Below are 12,594 nucleotides of genomic sequence, written 5' to 3'. Positions count from 1 at the left end.
ATCTTTTTGGGGACCTCACTGTTTAACTCTGTCCAGTGTGAAAACTGACCATTTATTTCTACCCTTTGTTTTCTATCTTTTAACCAGTTCATGACTGACCTTCCCTCTTATCCCATGACTACTTATTTTGCACTCAGTCCTATTTTTTATTCAGCCAATTGCTAAGACAAACAAGTTTGTTTACATTTACAGGAGATAATGCTACCTTCTTATTTACAATGTCACCAGAAAGTGAAAACAGGCATTTGCATAGCACTTTTGTAGCTGGAATTTCAAGGTATTTATGTGCCAGATATGTTAAACATTCGTATGTCCCTTCATGCTTTGGCCACCATTCCAGAGGACATTTTTCCATGTTGATAACACTTTTTTTTTTAAAAAAAAATGTGTTAATTAAATTTGTGACTGAACTCCTTGGGGGAAAATTGTATGTCCCCTGCTCTATTTTACCCACGTTCTGCCATATATTTCATGTTAGAGCGGTCTCAGATGATGACCCAGCACATGTTGTTCATTTTAGGAACACTTTCACTGCAGATTTCTCAAAATGCAAAGATGGTACCAATGTGAGATTTCTAAAGATAGCCACAGCACTCGACCCAAGGTTTAAGAATCTGGAATAGTGGTTGAAGCATGAAGGGACATGTGAATCTTTAGTGCATCTGGCATGTAAATATCTTGCAACGGCGGCTACAACAGTGCCATGAGAATGGCTGTTCTCACTTTCAGATAACATTGTAAACAAGAAGTGGGCAGCATTATCTCCTGTAAATGTAAACAAATGTGTTTGTCTGAGCAATTGGCTGAACAAGAAGTAGGACTGAGTGGACTTGCAGGCTCTAAAATTTTACATTGTTTGTTTTATTTTTGAATGCAGTTTTTTTTGTACATAATTCTACACTGTAAGTTCAGCTTTCATGATAGAGATTGCACTACAGTACTTGTATTAGGTGAATTGAAAAATACTATTCTAGTTTTTTACAGTGTAAATACTTTTAACAGAAATAAATATATTGTGAGCACTGTATACTTTTTGTATTCTGTTTTGTAATTGAAATCAATATATTTGAAAATGTGGAAAACATCCAAAAATATTTAAATATATGGTATCCTATATTGTTTAACAGTGCGATTTAATCATGATTAATTTTTTAAATTCCGTGATTAATCATGATTCATATTTTTAATCGCTTGATAGCCCTAGTTTCAACTAATTTGCCTGCTACTGAAGTTAGGCTTATTTGCATGTAATTGCCAGGATCACCACTGGAGACTTTTTAAAAAATCAGCATTACATTTACTACCCTCCAGTCAGCCCTCCAGTTGGCATTTTTGGCACTCCTACTTGGCTTTTTTCTATTTGGGGTATACATTTAGTTTGAGTCGCGTCTCCATGCAGTTTGTAGGCATTTCAACCTTCGTGGTTGTGCCTTATTTCTGTTTACCTAGCTTCCTCATTTTTGTGTAGTTCCCTTTTTTGAAGTTAAATGCTACAGTGGTGGGTTTCTTTGGCATTTCCCCCCCCCCACAAGGATGGTACATTTAATTGCATTATGGTCTCTATTACTAAGCGGTTCAGCTGTATTCACCTCTTTGACCAGATCCTGAGCACCACTTAGGACTCAACCAAGAATTGCCTCTCATAAGAACATAAGAATGGCCATATTAGGTCAGACCAAAGGTCTGTCAAGCCCAGTATCCTGTCCTCTGACGATGGCCTCTGACACTTGGTTTGTGGGTTCCAGGACTAGCGGCTCCAAGAAGCCATAATTAGTGGTGTCTAGAAACTTTATCTCTGCATTCCTTTCTGAGGTGACATATACCCAATCAATATGAGCATAGCTCCAGTCCTCCATTATTATTTCATTTTCTGCCTTTGTCACCTCTCTGATTTCCCTGAGCATTTTACAATCACCATCACCAGCTTGCTCAGGCGGTCGGCAGTATATTCCTACTACTGTACTCTCATTGTTCAAGCGTGGAATTTCTATCCATAGGGATTCTATGGTGAATTTGATTCACTTAAGATTTTTACTTATTTGACTCGATGCTTTCTTTTACATATAGTGCTACTCCCGCACCAGCGTGACCTACTCTGTCATTCCTGTATATTTTGTACCCTGGTATTACCGTGTCCCATTGATTATCCTCATTCCACCAATTTTCTGCAATGCCTATTACATCAATATCCTTATTTAATGCCCGGCACTGTAGTTCACCCCACTTAGTATTTTGACATCTAGCATTTGTATATAAGCACTTGTATATTGTGTCACAATTCAGTTGCTTGCCTTTATGAGTTGTAGTTAAGTGGAACTCTTTTTTTTTACTGCTGCTAGGGACATTTATAAAAAACAGAATCTTGGTTTCTTAGAGTCCTGCTCAGCTGATCTCAGAATCCTCCACTTGTACAATGAGTCACATGTACAGAGTGAGGAGGACGGTGTCTGTGCTGCATGTTTCCCATGACTGACAGACACAGCAGAAGCCCCTTGTCTTACGCTATGTCTGCACTCCAGCCACTGTGTAGCCACTCTATGCCAGTGGGAGAGAGCTCTCCCGCGGGCATAATTAAACCACCCTAAACTAGCAGCAGTAGCTATGTGGGTGGGAGAGCGTTGTCCACAGCGGCACTTTTGGTAGTGAAGCTTATGTCAGTCAGGGGTGTGTGGTTTTTTTCACACCCTTGACAAGTTTTCCTGAGAAAAGTGCTAGTGTAGACAAAGCCTTAGTAAAGGAGGAGCAGCCACTGAACCTGAAATGCTCCTCTGTTGGCAAGGAGGATTTTGAATTAGAAATCTGCTCATACCTTTACTGCTGCTTGAATCAGGAGTAACTCTTCTTCCATACAGTAAGCTCCCTAGGTTTCAGTCTCGTCCTCGTTCGGGGTCACCTTTTTTTTGTTGAGTTTTCCATGAAGTATCAGCCGTGTGACTGTACATAAATTCATTTTTCTTTTTGATAGTTGTTTTTTTTCCAGAAGCAATAAACTGTCAATCTACTCCCCTTAGTAACATATAGGACTTTAAGAAAAAGAGTTATTTGACGAAGAGAAAACATTCCAAGTCCAACGTTCAAATTTAATTACAGAGTTTATCCCTGGGACTGAGTTACTGCACTACAGAGACACAAGGTCTTCTATGAGTATGTGTTCAGAAACTTAATTAACCATGAAGGTGCTTTATAGTGAGGAATCCTGCTTGTTCATGGTGCCTTAACATCAGAACACCTGGTTTTTAAGTCTGGTGCTGCAGCCATACGTTTCCACTGGCAAACATAAAGGAGAGTGATGTGTTCCTTAAAGAAATAAGTCAACCTGTTGGAAATCTATGCTGCTACATTCAAGATAAGAGAATGAGTGACAGTATTTTGAACCAGGAGGCTGATCAAATATACTCTAATTAGAAACGGGTTTCGTTTTTGTAATAGAAGCAAGATGCTGAAATGCTTCATTATCTCAGCTTTGCTGAAAGTGTTTTAATCATTAGCATAAATTAGATGAACATAGGAAAAGCACTTGAAATATAATAGTTTCAATAAATGTGTTAAGGAAAGACATATTTGCAAATGAGTGTGTTAAGAAGCTTCATTGTCTCTTAGGGCCTCAGTTAAGGGCTCAGTTCTTCCACTCTTACATTGATTAGTTTCATACTCAGCAAGTAGTCCCATTGATTGCAGTCAGTCTGCTTGTGGCACAAGGTACTAATCATTGTGCAGAAGAGTGGCAGAATTAGGCATTAAGTAACCATATTAACAAAGAGCACCATGATAATTCATCATCCTGGGAAAAACCTCCATTAGAAGTTGGGAATTACTTAAGTGCAGATCCTGCAATCTGAATTGCATGGACAGACACTTGCCCTGATGTGTAGCTCCACTTAATTTAATTTGCAGAATCAAGGCATTTAGTCATATTTTGCAAGAGTCTTCATGATTTTGCACAAATCACATACTAAATCCTAAAGTCGCTGCAAGAGCATGGGAGTTTCTGTTGAGTATTGACTATATAGGATTGTTCGTATTGTATGAAGGTTTGGAGTGGACCAAAAAAAAAAAAAAAAAAGTCCAATATGTGTCTGAAACATTGTAAAATCAGAAATGTAAACTACAAACATGGCAGATGAAAACAAAGTAAGATTTCTAATGTCTTCATAAACCATAAAATATGTTCTAAAGTAAAATAAAATCCCTCTTATGGTGCCAAGTGTTACTTGATGGTAATTTTTCATTACACTGAATCCAGTTGCATAAGCCACTGACTTTTGTCTGTAGCAGACCACTGGTCTAGACAGACAATTCTTTTGAGATCCATTCTTTTTGATGGCTTTATCAGATTTCCATCCCTATTTGCCCCATTTGTAATTTCAATTCCTTCCTTTCTATAGTGCTTGCTGCTGCTATGTAATGCCTGAGCTGCTGAGGTAGGTCAACAGCACTAATCTTGTGGCAATAGTGACAGGAGATTGTTTGCTAGTGTTCTCTCTTCTTTTTGTCTTGTTTCAAATGACCCCATCCTTTATTTATTCAGAGTTGGTAACTAACTGCTTTCATGGTAACTTTAAAACCTATCGCAAAAACCTATCGCGCACACAATACTAAAGGATGCACAATTGGCTGAGAGCAGAGAAAGTTAACACACTACATTGACCGAGCTAAGAAACCTCAGTGCCTCACTGTCTTTAATAGTATGTATTCTCTGAACATTACACATTATTACTGTGTGTATACTGTGTATATACTAAGTTGAATAGTGCATGATATGAAAAATGCTGATGGCTAAAAAGAGCTTTAATAAAACTGTTTTCTAACATGGTAATTTTTGTTTATTTTCTGAATTCAGGAACACAGTGCTTTGGTAGTTCTGCAGTCCCGGATGTGTAAGGTATTTAAAAATCAATTCCAGAAAACCAAAGTAGTTCTAGCCAGGGTACCTCAAGGGCTATATTCCAGCCATATATTCAGTATAAATAATGTAAAGCCATCAATCACATTTTATAGTAAAAGAAGAAAAAGTAAACGCAAGCTAATAAAATAATTATTCTTAGTGGAAAATAACTAGCATACTGTAACAAATACGTTTCTGTAGACATACCACTTAACTCTAATATACATATATGATGGCTACAAATGAGCTTGTGATTTTCTTCCAGAAGTATTTGAGCAGGAAGTAAAACATTTTCCCAGTGGATGAAATAACATTCATTTTTGCCAATCTAAGCAAGGCAGATTTAAATTTTGTGTGTGTCCAACTGCTTGTTCCCCCTCAGCTAATAACCTGCATGCTGGAAACCTTTCAAATGAAAGGGAGTTCACAGTTCCTAAGCCCAGCTCTGAATATATCTGTCATGCATGTAAACAAGTAAACCATTATGTTTCTTATTGAGATAAAGAATACAATGATAAGTGGGGATTTTTACAAAACAAAGGGCTTCCTATTGCGAGTGTGGATAATCTTCCAGAAAACCCTGTGTTTTGGCAAATCACACCAGATTAATCTATTAAGCATCTCCTTTCATTATCAAATTTCCGCTGCCTATCACAGTGACTGCCTTATCGAGCACCCTTTTTTCAATAGCAGGCCCATTCCTAAGATTTCAGGTGCTAGCCTTCCTTGCTCAGAAAACAGGTGTCCCTACTGTTTTCAGGCAGGAAAGGTCCTTGCACAGAAGCCTGGGAAAGGGCAGGGGTATCAGCCACTGTTCTACCTGAAGGAACAGGTAACAGGAAACTGTTGGTTCAATTCATTGAACTTAATTGGCACACATTAGTCAGCAGTGTTTTTGTGAATTAAAATTCCGTATAAAAATTCTGACTGACAAAAGCTTTAAAGGGGAAAAAAAAAATCTTTAAATCTCCTAACAATAGTAGCCATTATTGTGATTCTATTTTAAATACTGTGTTCTGCCAAAGTGTCCCAGAAAATATGAGCTAGGATTTGAGGGCACCATGTCAAGCTTTACATGGTTATGTATAGTGCCTAAGCTGTTAGGCAAATTGCCTATATTCAGGAGGAAAAGGATTTCAAATCTCAACTAACGGCTAATATTCCAAAGCAATTAGTATGATGGATCAGGTTTTCTAGCTCTCCGTGCCTTCACTTGCCAGGCTGTCTTTCTTTCCCAGTAAATGAAACTGGGCATGTGGTTTCTGACCAGACCATTGATCTACTAGGCCGGGGTAGCCAGCTGGTCATCCAGCAATATAGGGATACAAAGCACATTGCTAAACACAAAGCAGGGGGTATAAAAAGTATCATGTTAAAAATGACAGAAATTTGTTTTGCAATAGCCAGTAAACCCTTGTTCTTCTTATTTAACTTTCAGTGCTTATCTCTGCTTGTCAAGTCAGCATCAAACAGCTCTTGTCTTGGCAGGTGTCTCATTGCCTATCTGCATTCACTGGCAGAAAGACCTTCATTCTCTGCCCTGAACTTTGTTCCTGAAAAATTGGCTGTGCATATTTTATTTTAATAAAGTAAAGGAATTCAGGAAGGCCACCTTAGTGACAACAGGAAGAGCCAGTCTGCTTTCAGCTCCCTAGTTTGACAGCAGGGCTGTTCTTAAACACAGAGATGGGTTCCTGGTTATGCTTCATGGGTAGGAAGCATTTGATAAGTGCATACCTTTGCTTCCGGTACTCCACAGCACAGGCTTTGTTTCATCTACAGATGATTAAATGGTCTACAAGGCAATTATGAACTGGAGGAAGGAACAGCCAACTCTCTCCAGGTTTCCTCAATCAGCATGATTGAATTTCTCAAAGGATGGCAGCAGTAGCAAATGCAGTCTCAGTGGCTTTTCCTGGAAAATGTTCTCAGCTTAGAAATGAGCTTTCGTTTAACTACTTGCTGTTTCATTTTATTATGTGCAAATTGTGGCTTAATAGATTTACAGTCACTATAAACCTCTGAATTGTGAAAGCTATCAAAGTGGCCAGCTGGATTGAAAATGACCAATATGAAGCTGGAGAGGGTGACTGGTTCGAACTGTGCACTAAAATTCTGTATTACATTTTAATAAATTGGTGCACTGTACCAGAGCTATATTTAAAGAAGCACTTTTGCACATATTACATGTAAACACTTTACATTTCTCTAAAGAAGTTTCTTATGCTAGCTCTCCTAGGAATTAGAGTAGTTGGTGAAGACTTTCAAAGTTTTATCTACAAATGAAAAATTGGAAGGCATACCTTTTTATATAGGTTTAGAAAAATAGCTCCACTATATAATATTTATTAAATATCTAAAGATATAGGTTTACTCTATGTACCTATTATACTGTGTTCAGTTCTGAGCACATCATTGCCAGAAAATTTAGACAAACTGGAGAGAGTTCAGAGAAAAACATCAACAGTAATTAAAGGGCAGGAGGGACTGACTTACGTGAAAAGATTAAAAGAACTAAATATGACTACTTTGGCTAAGTGATGACAGGAGCAGAGGGCAAGATAGCTGACTACAAAAGTGTTTCCAAACAATGAAATGGGACACATTCTGCAATCAGCTACAGCAGTGCAAATCCAGGCTAACTCCACTTCAGTCAGCGGAGTTGCTCTGGATTTGCACTGGTGTAACTGAGGAACATCCAAGCAAAAATAGGTGGGAGGGGGCATAGAGTGAAGAAAAGTTGCTTTGTTTACTTTGTTGATTTTTCATGGAACTATATTCCATGGGTTCCTGGTTATGCTTTGTGAGTAGGAAGCATTTGACAAGTGTATACATTTGCTTCCAGTATTCCAGGTTGAAGTTTACTTTGTTTATTTGTCATATATTCTATATTCTCCCTTGGGAGGATATTAATATTGGAAGCCACATCCAATGGATCCACCTACATGGATCCTTGCAAACTGTGGGTAAAGGAGCCCCCGTCTTTCTGGAGGCACAGCCACCCTGCTGAGATGACAAGGGCTTCACTGGCCCCCTCAATCCACTGCCATTGGCTGGCCTCTCTCATCAGGGGGCCCAGATGGAGGAAATACAGATATGAACTGTACCACATCCCACGTGGATTTGGGCACAAAAATCCTCAAGCTCTGCAGAGAACTGTGCCACAAAAACCAGCACTTCCACTGTTCTACCCCAAGAACACTAAAAATCTCCAGTCTAGGAGCATCTGCACCCAGCAAGAAGGGAATAGGGATGGTGTTGTGTAGGTAGCATGCCTTCCCTTGTGCAGAGGAAAAATTCACATACATGCATGTGCATGGGTCCACCGGTGATGGTTTAGCTCAGGAAACAACTTGGCTATATGACCACTAATGTGGCAGGGCATGATAACGGCATTAAAAAGTCTGTGCGTGTAGGTGAAACTCTCTTTATGAAAAGTAAAAACTAATTGTTCCAAAGGAATAATTGTACAGTGAATTCAGGGTGTCTAATTATCACCGCCTCAGAATATGTGTTCAGTTTATTTAATACTTCCTTATAGATCACACATGATGCAGTAGAACAGGAGCAGTTATCATGTGTAGGTACTGAGGTTGAAATGTTTAACGTTCCTCACAGAAAGAAGCTGAAAAAAAAAATCAAAGTTTAAAAAAAAAAAAGGAAAAGGTTAGTTTATATTCTAGACCAGCATTTAGTATAGCAGCTAAATTATTCATAGACAGAAATAATAAAACCCCATTCTTACATAGAGCTGAGTAAAGTTTTTCAGACAAATAGTTTGTTGAAAAATGTAGTTTCAGGTCAGCCATATATATTCTCAAATTGGCCAAGTAGTCTGGTACATTTTTTTCCCAAGTTAAAGTCACAAGGGGACACAAGCCTTTGGTCTGGTTGTGAATGGTGCCTATAGCATTGTGGTTGGGGTACTGACCTGGGAGAGTCAAGTTCAAGTCCCCACTCTGCTTGGTATGGAGTAGGGATTTAAACTTGAGTGTTTTCCCATGGTGCAGTTGAATACTTAACCACCGGGCCATAGTGTATTCTGGTGTGCGACACTCTCAACCTCTCTTGTTGAAGCTACTCTAATTTGTCTAAACAACTAAATATTCATTGGATCAGGGACTGGAAACAATATATCTCCCCTCTCAGGTGAGTGTTCTACTCAGCGGGCTATAGAATCACTCTCATTCTGTTTCTCTGACCCGATGCATACTTAAGTAGTTATGCAAGTAAGTGCTCTAAACCCAAGGAAGGGGCATTTCCTTTGCTTTTAATAATAAAAGCAGTTAAAATGTCTGAAATTGAAACAAAATGCTTCATTTGGGTCAAATGAAATTAATTTTTTGTTTGTTTTGCCAAGAAATCTGAAAGAAAAAAAGTTTGTTTTGGGTTTATCCAAAAAGATTTTTTTTTTTTTTTTTTGGTTTGGCAGTGAACTGAAAAATGGAGTATTTGCATGAGTCTATTTTTAAGTAAGCTCCTAGTTAAGGCTGTGAGAATATGAGGCAATAGAGTGTAACATACTCCTTTCAAGTCAAAGTAAAATTGTATGCTTTAGTTGCCAATTTGTTTAACTGGAGAAGACCCCACAATAGGCACTTTTTAGTAAAAAACCACATTTTTTACAGGCCTTCATGTGTTATTACAATCAGTTTCTTATTGTAAACATCTCTTCTACACAGAGAGAAGACAACACTTTTTAAGCTATTCTTCTACAGCTATTCATAGTACAAAGCACTGCCACTTGTTGCATATTTTGTTGTGAAACATAGTTTTGAAACTGTTCGAATACCCCCAGAAGTTGCCTTCTACATTTTTATTAAAAAATTGCAAATATACAGATAGTTAGACACATTAATGGCTCACGTGCTAATAAGCAACTAATAGTGCTCTGCAACCAGCAGCGAGAATTTGTAATTCTCATTAACAGTTCTACCATTTTCAATTGTATAAAAAGTGATAATGCACACGTCTAACAGTCATTAAGAACTTTTTCTTACTCCTTTAGGATTAATTTGCACTGACCCAGAATTCTGTATTTGCTTAACACAAGCAGTGGGCCACTTTGATGTTATCTGCTTCTATAAACAATAACGTACAGTCCTCTCTTGGGCTAAAACAGCTCTTATTCTATGGAGAATTAACTGTATTAATCATTTTGAAGTCCAAGAGTGCATGATCATAAATTGTGAGCAGGGACCTCACTTAGCAACTCCCAGGACTCTCATTTATCAATAATTTTTTTCCTTCCTGGATGTTTCGTATATAGAGAGTAATTTATTTCTGAGCCGGTGTCTTGTGGTGTCCGTAATGTTGAGGTAAAGTTGGAAAACTTTCGACAACAAATATTTTTTCTTACTGCTCTAGTGTGTAAGGACACAAATTGAGGACCACAGCTGCAGTTTGATTCCCTCAAGTGGCCAGAATGGAAAAAACAGTCCAAAGCTCCAGTAATTTAAAACTAATAGATATGAAATAGATAATAGTAATATAAAATGAGGAGAATCAGGTAGCAAATTTCTTAGTGATTAAATGAAAATTAAAAAATAAAGTAATGTAACATCTTTAAGAAATCAGGCTCCTACATAACTTTTCTTACAACTCTTTAAACTATAATCACTAACTTACAGTTAAGGTATGATCAAGGCAAAATTAAACCTTCAGAAAACATTAGTCTGGTTGACATTTCCCTACAAAGTTCTGTAGAACGTTTTACTCCAAACAAATGATGCCTTTTGTCTTTATCTCACTATACTAGCCTCCCCATCTCCACAGGTCAATAGAAATATGTGAAATGTGTAGGGAAGTAAAATGTTGTAGCTGAACAGAATAGTTATGTGACACATTCATGATGGGCTACAAACTGCTATTTTCTATGTAATCAGGAGGAGACTTTTCTTCCCAAAAGCTTAAAGACACTGAAGTCCAGGATTCATTTACAAAACCACTTGCAAAGGGTACAGGAAGCAGTAGTAAATGCAGGGAAAACATTTGGACTGAAGGGATGGAAACTGCAGCACTAGATGGCTGTCTTTTAGCCATGTGACACAATTTCTTCAGCTTTGGGGATTTTTCATCATATAAAACAAATACAATGGACCTGATTCTGATTTCTATAAGAGCAGTATAAATCTGAAATAACTCCACTATCTTAATGGAGCAACTTCCAGTTTAAGCCATTATAAGTGGGAGCAGAATTCGGCCCTGTCTGGGAAGAACCAAACTCACAATCAGAGACATTTCTAAAACTTTCTAGTTTGATCCTGAGCTTAACTTGGATTTGAGTATTTCAAAGCTTTCACTGTTTTATTGTAAACATGGGGTTTTAAAATACTGCACTGCTCCAAACTTATCTGCTTGTGAGTTTATTTTATATTAAGTACTTTAAAAAAATTCTGAACATTAAATGCCAACAGAAACAACAAAAATATAAATAAATCACTACATTCAGCAAGAAGTTTTAGTTCGTGATGAAATGGAGACAGTCAAGTTTTAAAAAGTTTGTGCCAGAGTGTAAACTGAAGGCATTAGTAAATTTTTCTATAGACAGCTTTGTCACTACTGCCAAGAGATTCACAATGGTTCTCTCTCTCACCCACCTCCCCTCTCCACGGGCCCCACTTTCTTTAAAGAAAAAAAGAAAAGAAAAAAAAAGACAGTGGAAAAATTCCCCTCAAGAAATTCTGATGTCTGCCATTTGGCATCATTCTGAGCCATTGAGAGCATTTACTGCAGTAAAAGCCAAACGCTTCTGTTGGAAAAAAATTCTAATAAGTTAAGCAATTAGGGGCCAAGTTGCATCCTTACTTATAGATGTGCAGTACCACTCAACTCAGTAAAGCTAGTGTTGTGGAAGATTCACAAGCTGGCCTTACTTTTATCAGGCTGTTAATTAAGAGGCAACGTTGCTTTCAGAATCAGAGGGCCAAATTCTGCCATCATTTACATCTGTACATCCTCACTGATTTCAACCCCGTGCGTCTGCAGAGACCTACTTGAGGGAAGAATTTTCCCCCATGAGTCTGAAGTAACTTTCTTCTCTGCAATATGTTAAAATTTGCTTAAATTTAAGGCCAGTTTTGAAAAGTTGTAGAATCTCTACCATATCTGTCATTCATGGGTGTTTCAGAAAAAAAATCCAGAGAGTTGCACATTTGGGTGCAATTACCATTACACTGACGTTCTCATGCTGCCATCTTTCCTAACATCTAGACTTTGTTTCTGATGTAGAAGTTACATCTGACTTTGGCTAGGAAATCATATATATTCATCTCCACTGTAGAACTATCTGGCTATAAGTTTTAAAAGCAGGGATTCCCAAAAATTGCAATACTGGGGTCTGTATTAGTATATTACCAGGTCCATATCTGAACTACATATAACTTTGCAATGATAAAAACAAACAACTACAACATTTGCTAGTAACTTTACCCTTAGTAAATAATTGGTTTTAAATACATTTCCTTTCCTTTAAGTCTGCCTTAGGTGGCTTTTTTAGAAGCCAGTGATAAAATACTAGACTAGCCATTCACATCTAGTCAACAAGACAGATCTCAACTGACATGGCAACATACTGGAAAAAAGGAGTTTTCTCAGGCAGCCAGAACCTAAATTATATAGAGCAATATTGAAAATTCCTTGTTCTAATAGTAAATCCCATAGTCATATGGGCCGTGTATCGCCATCTGAGACTTGGAGAGCCAGGAAGT

This window comes from Eretmochelys imbricata, chromosome 2 (assembly GCF_965152235.1).
Source record: "Eretmochelys imbricata isolate rEreImb1 chromosome 2, rEreImb1.hap1, whole genome shotgun sequence".
Lineage (NCBI taxonomy): Eukaryota > Metazoa > Chordata > Testudines > Cheloniidae > Eretmochelys > Eretmochelys imbricata.
Note: the sequence above shows the minus strand (reverse complement) of the source record.